Source organism: Carlito syrichta, unplaced genomic scaffold (genome assembly GCF_000164805.1).
Source record: "Carlito syrichta isolate Samal-C Ts95f unplaced genomic scaffold, Tarsius_syrichta-2.0.1 Scaffold313469, whole genome shotgun sequence".
Taxonomy (NCBI): domain Eukaryota; kingdom Metazoa; phylum Chordata; class Mammalia; order Primates; family Tarsiidae; genus Carlito; species Carlito syrichta.
In genome coordinates this window covers 247,513-262,570 of record NW_007257565.1, presented here as the reverse complement: position 1 = coordinate 262,570, position 15,058 = coordinate 247,513, and positions in this window count along the sequence as shown.

The window sequence follows — 15,058 nt, the reverse complement described above, 5'->3', positions numbered from 1 at the left end:
TGTCATCCTCCTGGCCACGGTGGCCATAGCACGCTCTGCGGCAGCCAGGAGCCCCGTGAAGGAGCCTCATCCTCCCGTGAATCAGTGCTGTTGGTGAACCCGAGAGACACTGCAGAGGTTTTTTTTGGAAGAAGTGTTTGACCATGAGATCAGGTCTTTCTCACTCTGGATATCAGTGCGAGATGGTGGAGTGTGCCGAGGGGCTTCATGCATTAACAGTTTTCCAGGCTGCGCGCAGATCACACCTTTAATCCTAGTGCTTTGGGAGAGGCCGAGGTGAAAGGATCGCTTGAGGCCAGGAGTTTGAGCCCAGCCTGGGCAGCATAGCAAGATCCTATCTCTACAAAAAGATTTTAAGATTAGCTAAATATGGTGGTGTACACCTGGAGCCCCGGCTACTAGGGGGGCTGAGGTGGATCACTTAAGCCCAGGAGTTCAAGGCTGCAGTGAACTATCAGCATGCCACTGCCCTCCAGTCTCTTAAAAAGAAACAAACAAAAAACCCGTTTTTTGATTTTAGGCAGAACTTTTTAGTGGGTAAGAGATTTTTCTGTACAAGGAGACGAACCCACCGTTAGCAGTGAGTCCGGCACTTGTTCCGGTGAAACGCGCGGGTCTCCCCAAGTTTCACCCAGTGATGGAAAAAGGCGGCCAGACGTGCCCATGCCCTGGACACACCTCAAGGGCAGTTGGGTCCCTATGGGATCACCTAAAGGAGCCGGGGTCAGAAGATCCTCGATGGCTCAGCTCAAGAAGAGCAGGCGCCTGTTACTTCAAGAAAGGCCCGCGTTCTGAAGGGGGAGACCGAGCCCACTGGAACACAGACGGAAGAGGCCGCACCAAGCTCGAAATCATCACGGGCAACCGGAGACACCCTCAGGCGCTCCAGGCCGACGTCCTCAGGCCCCGTGTGGGACGGCAGACCAAGTCCTGCAGGCACGTTTGCCAAAGACGAAAAGACTGGGCGGCATCCCCGAGGGAAGGGAACGCAGGTGACAACTTAGCATCGGAAGCTGAGTCCTGTGCCGAGAAACAGGCTCTTCTCTTTAGAAGCTAGAGGCACCTGACGCATGCAGTGAGCTCACGCGCACAGCTAAACACCCCGGACAGAAAGAAAGCTTCTTTCTACACCAACACTACTGGAGAATAGAAAACGGCTGTGCAAGCCCTGTTTAAAAGCACAGAACAGTCGAATGCAGTGGCTCACAGCCGTAATCCTAGCGCTTTGGGAGGCCTAGAGAATGACTTGAGCCCAGGAGTTCGAGACCAGCCCAGGCAACATGGCGATACCTCATCTCTACAAAAAAAATCAGAAGATTGACCCCCCCCTCCTACCTTGGAGAGGTGAATCAATCTCTCTCTCTCTCTCTCTAATTTACTTTCTAGGTAAACTATATTTTTGAATTTAAAAAAAATTAGAAAATTAGCTGGGTATAGTGGCGCATGCCTGTAGTCCCAGGAACTTGAGGAAGCTGAGGCAGGAGGATTGCCTGAGCCCAGGAGGTTGAGGCTGTGGTGAGCCGTGATCGTGCCACTGCACTCCAGCATGGGTGACAGAGTGAGACCCCGACTTAAAAAAAAAAAAAAAAAAAAGTGCAGATCCGAATTTTCAAGAGAGAGTAAATGAAGTGGCTGGACTTTGTCAAGAGAAAGAAATGGAGCATCTCGGGACATTGCCTGTCTGGCAGATCCCAGCTTGGAGCAGAGGGAGAAATGTCCAGAAGCCAATGAAGAGACAGAGCTGCTCGGGCAAAGGCTGGACACCTGCAGTAAGCGATGAAAAGACTGTGAAGAAAAGCTGGAAAGAACATTTGTTCTCAAAGCTAGATTCCGCCCCTTGGACGAAAAGCTCTTGATCATTATTTGGGAGCTCAGGAGGCCGAAAGGAAGCCTCATAGGCAGGGCACAGTAGCTCAGCCTGTAATCTCAGCAGTCTGGGAGGCTGAGGCGCGAGGATTGCCCCTGAGGCCGGGGGGTTCGAGACCAGCCTGGGCAACTTGGTGAAACCTCGTCTCCGCAATAAATCACACATAAAAACTAGCCGGGCATGGGGGCGTGTGTCTGTAGTTCCAGCTACTTGGAAGGCTGCGGTGGAAGGATCACCTGAGCCCAGCAGGTCAAGACTGCAGTGGCCATGAGCGATGGAGTGAGCCTCCAGCTCAAAAAGAAAGAAAGAAAAATGAGAAGTCTTGTTTCCCCCAGGCGGCAGGCTGTCGATCTGAGCAAAAGAAGAATGAAACCACAACTCAAGTCAAGCTTCTAGTAGGAGATCCCGGCGCATTTGATAGCCAAGGCCGAGCATTTGGCAGAGAATGTTTGCTCCCTGACCCCAGGTTGGGTTGCTGCTTGCTCTGGACAGAAAGGCCCCACTCCCCTCACTTCAGAACCCCTCCTTGGAGGCCAGGCTTTTCCCTCTTTTACTTCCTTCCTCCTCCTCCTCCTCCTGCATCATCTGCTCCCAAATCCAACATTTCCACCGTGTGCAATGAAGAGAATAAGCCTAGTGACCCCGACCCACCCTCCGCCCACAGCAGGCTTCCAACCGAGGGGGTGCTGTCCCTTCCATCTGGAGCCCTGGACACCTCCGTCCAAAAACAGCAGGAGGTGACCCCTCGGGGTCACTGAGCCGCCCCCAACCACACTTGCCAAGGCCATAAAATGCTTGGGCGGCCTTCTCAGAACATTTTTAAAAAATTATCTGTGTTTATTTCTCGTTTTAAAAACTTTTAAAATAGCAGTTGTGCCTTCACTCATCTTGCATTCTGATAATAAACTTCAGGATAGTTTGAGAAAATGGATATTATTTAAGCTACCCCCATAATATTATACTTTCCAGGAAATGTAAGCAGCAAAATTTCATTTGATGGTTCATTCCACCACTGCCTTAAAAACATCGTCTGTATGAGCAGATCAGCAGGGAAGGAAATTTGAAATAACTATATATATACACACATATATATATATATATATATATATCCCTCCGTTAATGCTTCTATGTTCCACAGTGGTTAAAAAAAATGGAAGCTATTATTATTATTATTATTTGGTCTCAGTAAACTATAATTGATCTTTTAAAAATTAATACTAAATGTTTGATTTTAACATACTCCCATAACTGTGGCCTGGCTTCTGTAAGGTATTCTAGAGAGACTTTGACTCTGAAACCACCCAAGAAACACTCAAGCCACAGCTTCACCCTTTTGGATTGGATATCTCTATTAGTAAAAAAAGTGGCACACATTCCTGTGTCTATATTGGTAAATTGCACGTATGTACTTACACATTCATTAGGCAACAAACAAAATACCTAAGTGATGCCGTGAAAATAAAAATGTTCTTAATATATTTAACTTTAGCTATTATAAAAATGTATGTTCTCATTAGAATATTATCCATAATCATATTTTCATTGAGAACAATGTGGAAGAATTTGCATCTTTTTTTTAAGGCCTCGGGATTATACTTTGATGTACATCAACTCAAACATACCAAACTTTTGATACATCGAGTCAAAAGTTCCATTTATTTTCATGCTCACTTTTAGTGATTGTCAGAGCTTAAAAAGATACTCCCAAAGGCACAATGGGCACACACTGCACCAAGTGTATTGTGAGCCAGAGGAAGTAAATCTATATCTTTAGAGAAGTGGGGGATCTTAAGGCAACTTCTTGTCTGATCCAATTAGATCTGCATTTTTTTTAGCTCATAATGACGTTGTTGGAGAGATTACTTCAGACACAGGAGGAGGGTTAATTCTGCCATTTTCTTGTTGTTTATCTTGGCATAATTACTGTAATCTTCAGCCCACCCATGTCTGTGCCCTAATCTTCTTCACTTTTTTCTTTTTTTAGTTAGGGTCTCACTCTATGGCCCAGGCTGGAGTGCAGTGGCACAATCACAGCCTCGACCTCCTGGCCTCAGGTAATTCTCCTGCCTCGGCCTCCTGAGGCATGTACCACCCACCACACTTAGCTATTTTAAAAATTTTTTTGTAGAGACGAGGTCTCCCTATGTTGCCTAGGCTGGTCTCAAACTCCTGTGCTCACAAAATCCTCCCACCTCCGCCTCCCAAAGTGCTGGGATTACAGGCATGACCCCCTGTGCCTGGCCTCTTTGCAGGCATCTTTAAGTCAGCCGTCCGTTTCATCAGGGTTAGCGTGGTTCAAACTGGATCATACATTGTAAGCGGGCACAGGTGAATTGTGAGACACTGCAATGTACTGAAAGCTAACTAACTGCTCAGGAGGCCTCTGTCCACACTTTTGCCTAATGAACCTCCTCCTTTCCTCGGTAACCTGCATATGCAACATGACTGCCTGACCCAAGGCCCCAGACACTATCCAACTGGATTTTTTTTAAAGATAAATGACCAGTTTTGTACCTCAGTGATTTGTGTGAGTACTCCCATGTAGAGACCAACCTACTTGCTTTCCAGATGCAGAAAGGAGATTCAAAGAGAAGTGGCGAGTTGCACCAGAGCCCATAATTAAACATGGCTGTCAGGGTTAGAGTCTCTGGTCCAAACACCCAAGGGTCCCTCCAAGTTACCGTGTTGACCAACTCGTATTCCTACCAGATTACCCTCTCCACATCTGGCCCTGTTTGAGGCCTGTAATTCCCACTGAAAACAGAATGCTCCAAAACTAAGCAATAATTTCACGCATTAGAGCAAACGGGCAGATGAGAGCGCATTTGTCTAGCAGCCAAGAGAGACGCCATTTTGGGGGGTTACCATCGGATTAAGATTCGGCCCTGTAGAGTCACCCCCGTCTTTGTTTCTCTCGTGAACCTCTGAGTCAAATGAAAACAACAGTTGCTGTAATTGTAAGTTATAACACCGAATTCGAGACTATGGAAAAATGAAGGGTTGGGAGTGAACATTTAACAGTGCGCTAGTAAAGGAGTTGCATGCTAATGAGTCCATCAGAAATGATCTTGTGGTGCAAGCTGGGAGGGGGGGAGCCCAAGGGTTTAGAGAAATAAGGAAGTTACTCGAAGATACATTAGTGTTGCTGATTTTTAATGGGTTACAGAACAAGAGACAACACAGCCAGCTATGTCAATGATCTCTCTCAAACTTTCCCTCGCAGGACTAATGAGACCTGCGCTACCCAGGAGGGACAAGAAGGGAAAGAGACCCCCGCAGAACTGTGTCATCTGTCCAAATTGGGTCATAAAAACAAAGGGGTGGAGGAAGCTATAAACTTGAGACTTTTAAGGCAGAACAAGTCAGACAAATTTAAGATGTAAAACAGAGCTAGACTTATTTTCACTGCTTTTATAATCTAGATTGCAAAAAGAATCTAATATAAATACAAAAACGTGAACTTCACACGGAAAAGCATGTATGATACATAAAATTGAGCGGCCTATGACAAACCATGATTTTTTGCAAATATGTTCCTTAGGGGTTAATGCTTTTAAAATATATCTTGCAAATTAGTGTGAAAAGCATTAATGTCCAGTGGAAATGTGGACACACTTCTTGAACAAAAAAAGCATAGAAATTAATAAATTTTATTGAGAATTAAACACCTGCATTTGTAGAAAAAGAGAAGGAGGAAGGGACAAGGGGGGGAGGAAGGGAGAGGGAGGGAGAGAGAAAACCATTTTTAAAAGGACCTTTTAATGCCAGAAAAAGTAATCTCTGAATCCCAAAGGGTAAAGAACATCCTCAAAAATTGAATATGCTTGGCTTTATGAAAACTCATCACTCTGTTATTCTTCTCATCTCACTGTTAGCCAATGACTGCAAGCACTGACCTAGAAAATTCCGAGCACGTAGAAAAGTCGGTGCAAATTGATGGAGAGGACCTAATCTGTACCAACACCCAGGGATTACTGGGTTAGCAAAGAAGGTCACCAAGGGTGCGCTTGTCTGATGGCCCTGGTGCCTTCTGGGAGAAACAGAGACTTTGGGATGACCTGCCCCACCCCTGGGCCCTAGAATAAAAGGACTCTGCCAAAAGACCATGTCAATCTCCTGGCAGGCGGAGGCAGCCAGCCTGTGACAACAGGTGCAGGGAGGAGAACACTCCGCCTTGGAGGGCAGCCAGCTGTCAGGGGCTGACACCAGACCCCACGTGTTCTGAGCTCTTCAACAGAGGAGGCTGACAGAGCAAGGTACTTGAGAGTTACCATCGCTGAGCATCCAGGCTGTCTGGGCAATGACGACCACAGTCCTTAAGGAGAGGTTTCAGTGGCTCTGGTCACTGGGAGGTGGCAGTGGCCGCAGTCCACCAGCCACATAGCAGCGCACAGGATGCCTGACCAAACCGGAGAGTTTTTGTTTTTGTTTTGTTTTTTTGAGTTGTAGTCTCACTCTGTCGCCCAGACTGGAGTGCAGTGGCCGCTCCCAGCCACCGCAGCCTCAACCTGCTGGGCTCCGGCGATCCTTCTGCCTCAGCCTTCCAAGTAGCTGGAACTACAGGCGCGCATTACCATGCTCGGCTAATTTTTGATTTGTTGTAGAGATGAGGACTCATCAAGTTGCCTAGGCGGGTCTTGAACCCGCGGGCTCAGGCAATTCACTCACCTCAGTTTCCCAAAGTGCGGGATTACAGGCTGAGTTTTTTTTTGAGTTGAAGTCTTACTCTGTCACCCAGACTGGAGTGCAGTGGCACGCTCCCGGCCACCACAGCCTCGACCTGCTGGGCTCTGGCCATCCTTCCGCCTCAGCCTTCCAAGTAGCTGGGATTACAGGTGCATGCTACCACGCCCGGCTAATTTTTTGATTTATTGTAGAGATGAGGTCTTGCCAAGTTGCCCAGGCGGGTCTTGAACCCGCGGGCTCAGGCACTCCACCCACCTCAGCCTCCCAAAGTGTGGGGTTACAGGCTGAGCCACCGAGCCCGGCCAGGAGAGTTTTCTGCCTCTGGGAAACAAATGGGAGATGGCCCTTGTGCAAAGACCCTGAGTAAGACCCCTCCACCAAGAAGGCGCCTTCCACCAAAGCAGCCACCCTCCACTGCTCTGAACACACCCCACCCCCCACAGAGAATACACAGGACCCCTCCAAAGGTGTCTGGCTCCACGCAGAGCAGAGACAGGAGGCCCCAGGGCCGTGCAGAGACTTTCTTCCTCGGAGAGGGCTGTACCTTTGGCTGTAGGTACTGCAGCCTTGGGACACGGGATCTACAGTTTTCCAATGACTTCCTCCTGGGAGCCCCAGACCTTGTATCATCCTGTCCTGAGTCACAGCAGTGAGGATTCCGGCAAGTTGGAGGAAGGCTTCCAAACCCCAAGGTGTCACGAGTGTTTCCTGGGCACTCACAGGGGGTCAGGCCCTGTCTGAGACACACTCATCAACCCTCACCGTGTCACTGCGAGCTGCTGTGGTCCCCACTTTGCAGCTGAAGATATCGAGGCTAGAAGAGCTTAGAGAAAGTCCCTAATGCCACACAGTAAGTGGCAAGTCTGGGATTCAAACCCAGGTCTGTCTACTCCCAAAGACCCCACTTGAAGCACACACTACTGTTGGGAGCCAACATCTATAGCTACATGGCTGAGGCCTGTAAAGGCCCATCTGGAAGATCGCCTCTGACATAGGATATCAGTTATGCCTATGATATTGGCGTGTGATTGGTGACCAGTGTGCATACATGGCAGTAAAATTTATAAGTAAATCTCAGTATACCTGATGGAAAGTGCATAGCAGAATTACTTCTCTCTGTCTTTCTAAGTTTTACTTCTTTCTAGATATTTTTTTACTTCTATTTCCTGGTAGACTGGGTAGTCAGCTCTTGTTCCCGAAAGCTGTTTCCCCTAGGGCTAAGATTAGAAACTAAATTACCATGATAGTTTTGTTGCCCTGCCCCTAGCCAGGCAGAACGTTTTCTTTTATTTCGTTAATTACCGAAACTCTGTCTGCTTCAGCCCATGGCCAGCATCTTGGAAGCCCTGCATTTCCTTGTTCAAGAGTGTGACAGCTACTATTTGATTTTTAGAGTAGACTTGTTAGGATAAAATATATACATATATACTCATAGTTGCATAAATTTATGCTTGCTGTTTTGATTCCTTTTGCTACATTATTCAAGTGTAATAGTTACTATACGATGTATAAAAGAATTAACGATAAGGTATTAGCTTAATAGGATATAGCATAGTATTAAAGTCCAATAACTAGATCATATGAAAATTAAAGTTTAGACATATGAAACATATGAATTATAGTAAAGTTTGGTAGTTAAGAATAAGTTTTAACTGAGTTATAAGACATTACGTTAAATCATAATAGGTTAATAGTATAACTGCAGTTAAGTCATTTAACTAAACTTATAGATTATAATATAGTGTTAAGTTGATAATATTAATTGTTAAAAATATTGGGAATCAGTGAACTTGGATTGAACCTAGAGTTAACTCAGGAAAGTTTTTTGTATTAATCAGGGTATAGAGCAAAGAGTATAATATGAATGATTCATTGAACATTATGGAAAACACTTTGAACGATTTGTATTGAAATTGTGCACCTGTGACCTTAATGTAAGCACGGCAGGCATCATGGAATTCGAATTGTTTGCTTGGAAATTGCAGATCTTGTGGTGGTCTTGTGATGCATAGTTTGTAAAGCACGAAACTTGTACGCCCCCAGTGAGTGATTATCACATTGCTGGAGGGTATAGAAAATGGTATATAAGTTGGAAAAGGTTTGAATAAAATCGGCTCCAGTCCTGATCAGACTGTTCCCAGAAGAACTGCCTCTGAGTGGTCTTCTCGCTGTCCAGATTCTCTGATGCGGGTCCTAACCCACCCTTGGTCAGTGCTGGTCACCGACACACTACATTCCCAGACAGAGCAGCTGAGCGGCAGCGGGGGGGGAAGGGCACAGACTGAAACATACAGCCAGCACATACATCAAAAGGAGAATGATTAAATAAATTATATGACACCATACTGTGCGATTGTATGCAGCTGCTATGAAGAAATGAGCTAGATGTATATGTCTTAATGTAGAAACTTTCTATGTGATACAGTAAAGGGGGGGTAGAAAGTTGCAGACAATGCGTATCATATCATATTATTCCACTTTTCTTTTGGTAAAAGTCCTTCCTATGCGAATATGTTTCTAGAAGCATCAAAAACTTACAAAAGCCTTCAGTGCAAACAATGCTGGATACCTCAGGGAGTTGGGGTTAAAGGTATGGGCTGACCGTTTGAATTGCTAGAACAAGAATGTTTCATTTTCGTGATTGAAAAGAAACAAGAAGACCCTTATCTCTGCATACTTTGGGCAAAGCAGGAGGTGAGTAAATGCTTGCTGAATAGAATCAAGTTGGACCTACGGAGCCCTCCCCATCCACGGGGACGCCCCACCCGCTGGACCGGCCGCCCCGAAGCAGGAACGCAGGGTCTATACTTCCAAAGATAGACGGTTCCTCGACCACAGATGCCAGGACATCTGCAGAGAGAGAGAGAGGACAGGCTACCTGCTGGATCCCCTTCTCCCATCACCGAGGCCTCCGTGCTGTCGGGGAGATGCTGCAATCGATCGACTGGAAATAACTTCACCTTGATGTTTAACTGACTCATGGCTTTTGCATTTCCAGGCAGCACAATCGTATTAGCAGCCCCATAACCCAATTATGGCCAATGCACCCAGCCGAAACTCCTCCACGTAAAAAGGGGACAGCCGGGCCCAGTCGGCCGCGTTCCTGTCTCCTCTTGGAAAAATCACTGGCGGCATGAAATCTTTAGTCTATTAATAGAGATCTCCTGCACTCTGACACTCGCAGCTCATAAGAAAAAGAAAGAGAGAAAGAGAGAGAGAGAGAGAGAGAGAGAGAGAGAGAGAGAGAGAGAGAGAGAGAAAGAAAGAAAGAGGAAAGGAAAAAGAAAAAGAAAGCAGCTACCCAGGTTCTGACAGATGAAACCAGAATTTTATCACAGTAGCTCAGCCCCTGGCTTACGTGGGGCTACCGACTCTGAAAAGAGGGGGCAGCTTTGGCCTTTCAAAGGCATGAACTTGAAAGTCACCCAGGGTTTCTGTGGTAACGGTATTAAGGTGTTTAAAAAGCGAGTGAGTGTCAAAGATGACGAGGAGGGAGACGCACAATGAGAAAAGCTAAGCGTTTCTCCAGACGGAGATGAACTCAGGGCACAGCTGGGTCCCAACCATCCTCACAAGTCATGATGGGGGTGGGGGCACTTGGCTGTGTTTATAAGAGAATAAGCAGGACTCAAGGTCATGGCAATCGAGGCCAGGCCTTCGCCCAATCTCACCACGAGTGTGAACTCTCCATCCTGAACCCACTCCCTAAGGTCACTTTTCCTAAGGCGGAACAAATCAGAAATCAGGTCTCAGTTTCCTGGCTGGCACAGAGTGCCATCTGGGACCCACCCCTCGGTTTCCCCGAGATGAAACGTATCGAGCTCGATTCCCCAGCCTAGACTAGGAAAGGACCAGCAGCCCGTGAGGTTCAGAGAAGGTGCAGATCAAAGCATGCGACGTTGTCACTTCCCCAGCCACAAGGCGTTTGACAGCGTTGAAAGCGTTGGTGCAGGTTGGACTTCATGAGCCTCACGACGCTTTCCCCCTTCTCCAGAGGGGGAGGCAGGGCTGGCTTCATGATCCCTGTCAGTACACAGAGTCTCAAACAGCTGGGAACAGGCAGACGAGACAGTCCTCTAGTCCCCAGACGGGCGCTCTTTCTGAAGCGCTCAGAGCAAAGCCAAGCAAACTTCTCTGCGGCCACGGCCTGGCCCACGAGTGAGGACTTCCCCGAGCCACAGCAGTCAAGTGACGGGCACCCCTCCTGCTGAGGGCCCTCCAGTCAGTCCTGCCTTTTTGGCATGGCTTCTCGTAAACTCTTGCACCCTGTGGGAGTCTCAGCTGGATTCTGAGTTTTAAACACAGAGATGGGGGCTTCACCCATGTTCACCACCCCCCTACCACTGACACATGCCTCCCCCACCCCACACACACACCCCGAACCCTGGCCTCTGGGCACCTGTGTCTGGCAACGACCCCTGCCCTCCCATCCGCAGAGGGAACCTTTCCCGGGCAGCTCCTCCCGCAAGCCATCCTGGGCGCCCTGTCCCGTCACGAGAGGGAGAAGACGCCCAGGGACCTGCAGGGGATCTGGACGTGGTGCCATGTGATGGTGTGTGTGTGTGTGTGTGTTTTAAACAGCTGCGGCTCCCTAGTCTTATGTCGCTTGGGGTTATCTTAAAATTAGGACGTCCGGAAACCGCAGTGAGGAAAGGTGGCCCAGAAACCTTTTTTAGGCAGCAAGGAGGACGCTGGCCTGCTTTCCGTCTGGGGCGTGTGGGTGGACTACAAAGTGAATGGGAGCTGACCAAAACCTGCCTTTTCTTACTCTCTTCCCGCGCTTGTGTCTAGTGGCCCTCAGAGGACGAGGTCCACGCAGGGGCCTCTCTGGGGCACGGCGGTGTCAGCCTTCTCCCCTCTGAGCTATCGGACCCTGTTCCTCAACGGTCCCCAAAGTGCTCTGACGGCGGTGGCTTCCCCGCGAATGACTGGACTTTGCGTACCCGAGGCTCATCATCCTCTCCAGATCACGACAGACGGCTCCGTCGCTGGGTACAAGGCCCTCCCCATCTTTTCTTTCGCTGCCCCTTCCCATCCCCACCCGTAGCGACCCGCTCAAACATCCTCGGCATCGAGTCCTTTCACCGATGGTTGCCTAACGTGCCTAACACTTTTTTTTTATGAATGCTTGTGCTTTGCCTTGATAGTAAAAGTGGTCTTGGGCTATGCAGCTCACTTTTCCATTCAACTCTGTCTTTCTTAAGAGCTTGTCGCTAAATCTAGCTTGTGGTGTCTGACTACCACAGACGATTACGCTGTATCCACCCACCATATTCCATTCTGCTGTTTGCTAGCTGTGTGATCTTGGGCAAATTACTTACGTGCTCTGTGCTTCAGATTCCTAGCACATAAATGGAATAATAAAAGAGTTTTGAAGGTATCCGAAGAGCTTTGAGAAATGCTTGGCATGTAAGTGCTCAAAAACAAAGCAAAACAACAACAACAACTAAAATCCTAGCTAAGGCCAAGCACGGTGGCTCACACCTGTGATCCCAGCACTTGGGAAGGCTGAGGTGGGAAGACTGCTTGAGCCCGGGAGTTCAAGACCATTCTAAGCAGCCTAGCAAGACCCTGTCTCTAGAAAAAAATAAAATAAAATATGAGGCAGTGTGGTGGTGCATGTCTGTAGTCCCAGCTACTTGGAGACTGAGGCAGAAGGATTGCTTGAGCCCAGGAGGTCAAGGTCACAGTGAGCTGTAATCGTGCCACTGCACTCCAGCCCAGGTGACAGAGCGAAGCAACCCCCCACCACACACACACACACACACACACACACACAATGCATTTTCCTCTAAGTACTGTTTTTGTTTCATCTCTCAAATTTCATTTATTGTTCATTACGATTTTGTACTCGTTCCTATAGTTTCCTCTTTTACATAGCGATTATTTCCAGATGGGGGAAGCTTTTGCAAACTATCTCTTTATTAGAAATGGCTAATTTCACAACACTGTGGTCAGAGAATAAATTCTGTCCCCACTCACGTGGTACCCAACCACGTCAGTATGGCTATAGCATTGAATCACTGTAGCTAGGCCTCTGCATTCCAAGCTCCTTTTAACACTTTGAAAACATTCTCGGGTTTTCTTCTGGAAACCAGTGTTTCTATTGAGAAGATGGATGTCAATCTGATTCTTGCTCTTTTATTGGTTGTTTGCTTTTTCTGTCTGGAAGTTTTATATTCTTCCATTTCACCAGAGACCTATCTTGCAGGGTTTATTAATTTTTTCATATTTTTACTTACATTGTCCAGCATTCTGTGATCACTTTCAGTTTGAAGGCTTATGTTTACCTTTAATTCTCAGAAAAGTCTAATTACTTCTGTATGTATTTTCTTTCTTCCATTTTTTTCTCTTCTTCAAAGATTTCTATTATGAATCTTGACATTTCTTCTTCCTCTGGTCTTCATATCGCTTAGATTTTTCTTCCCATACATTCCTTCCTAATCCTTCTGGGAGACTTCCTAAACTCTGTCTTCAAGTTCATTGGCATGGTCTTTAGGTACATTTATTCTACTATTCAATTCATATATTGAGTACTTTACATCAGCTGTTACAATTTTTTAATAAGCGTGTTATTTATAAATATATAAAGAAATGTGTAACAGTAATTGATAGATCAACAAATAAAAATGTTATATACATATACTAAAACTTGGAACCTCTCTCTGATTTAAGACCAAAGAGTTAATAAAAAAAAAAATCAGTCAATGAAAAGAAAAGGTGAAAAGCCTTAGACAAACCCTGTTTTTGCATAAGGGGTGATCTATATAAATCAGTGCTTAAAATTAAAATTACACAAGTTTTATGGCACTATAACACTTATAGTACATCCAAATATTGACAATGACCACAGTAAACCAGTAACCCTATCACTATGTATAGTGATAAAAATTATATAATACAAATAAGCCATCAATTACCTTCATTAAAGGATTGGTGCCAACTTGGTTGTTTGGCTGATAACGAGCTGACACGTGGGCCGTTTGAGTAGGTAAAACTTAAAAATGCTGGTTTTCATTTGAAAGATCCACTTAAAAGTTAAAGAGGCTAAGAAATATCATTTGAAATACCACATAAATATGCATCAGACATATGGATACAAAGATACTTTCCACTAATAAAGATGTTCACATGCTATGTATTTAATGGCAAACAATTAAAATCTATGTAAACAACCCATTAACAAAAGTTTATTCATGTCATATAATTTTTCTTTAAACTTGGTACACATCCTTGTGGTGCTTTCTTTCTTTCTTTTTTTTTGAGTTGGAGTCTCACTTCGTCACCCAGGCTGGAGTGCAGTGGCACACTCAGGGCCACCCCAGCATCGACCTGCTGGGCTCCGGCGATCCTTCCACCTCAGTCTTCCAAGTAGCTGGAACCACAGGCATGTGCCACCATGCACGACTAATTTTTTGTTTGTTGTAGAGATGAGGTCACGCCAAGTTGCCCGGGCTGGCCTCGAACCCGTGGGCTTAGCCCTCCCAAAGTGCTGGGATCACAGGCTGAGCCACTGAGCCCGGCCTCTTGTGGTGCTTTCTAGCTCTTACAGTGTTTCAGGCCAGTATTTACAGGCGATTCTTTGTAACTGCCCGTGTACGCTTCATGCTTACATCTCATATTGCCTTGAAGATATTGATCACGTTCATTTTAAAATTCTTTTTCACTGGATACACCAATTCTGCTTTATCCGGCATCGTTTGTTCAACTTGCTAATCCTTTTCTGTCTGATGATTAGCCTCTGTCGACATCCTGATGATCTTCCCTGGCAGTTCACATTTCCCTACCAGTCTCCCTCCTTAGGCAAGTGACAGAGACTTAGGGGAAGAGAGAATCCCAGGCCCTGGCTGTGTCCCTGCCAGGGAGCAGGAGGGAGGACTCTCCTGGCTGGGCATTTCTATGCTCTGAGTTGCTTCTTCCCTTGACTGTAACTGCCCAGCCTCACTACCCTCTCGGCGAAGGGATGGGAGGCCAACAGGACTGAACAATCAATCACCTGTCCCTTTTCCCTTCCCCCCAGCCAGGCTGCCACTGGATGGGGTCTGCTCTGTTTTTCTGCCTTGTGCAGTACAGGAGTTACGCTCCAGCCAGGCCAACCGCCAGAGAGAAGAGGACTCGCCTGGAAAGCCCCCACTTCCCCCAGCCCGGGCCCACCAGCGGCTTCCGGCCCACCCACGTCCTAACTACCATTCCTCGCTTCTCCCCAAACTGAGATCCCACTTCCGTCTGTCTGTCCCCAAACTCCTTGGATCTGCCAACCTCCCACAGGAGTCGGTTGAATCTCCAGGTTGGTTTGGAGACGAGGGGCCAGTATCTGCTGGTTGGTAATTCCTTCTGGAAATAGGATGGTTCCTTCCATCTGTTGTTCATGTTGTTGCTCTATTTTTAACGTCTCTCCACGCTTTCAACCACTTCACCTCGTGTGTGCCGTCCCAAGTAGCGGTGTTGCTTTAAACACACACACACACACACACACACACACACACACACACACACACACACACA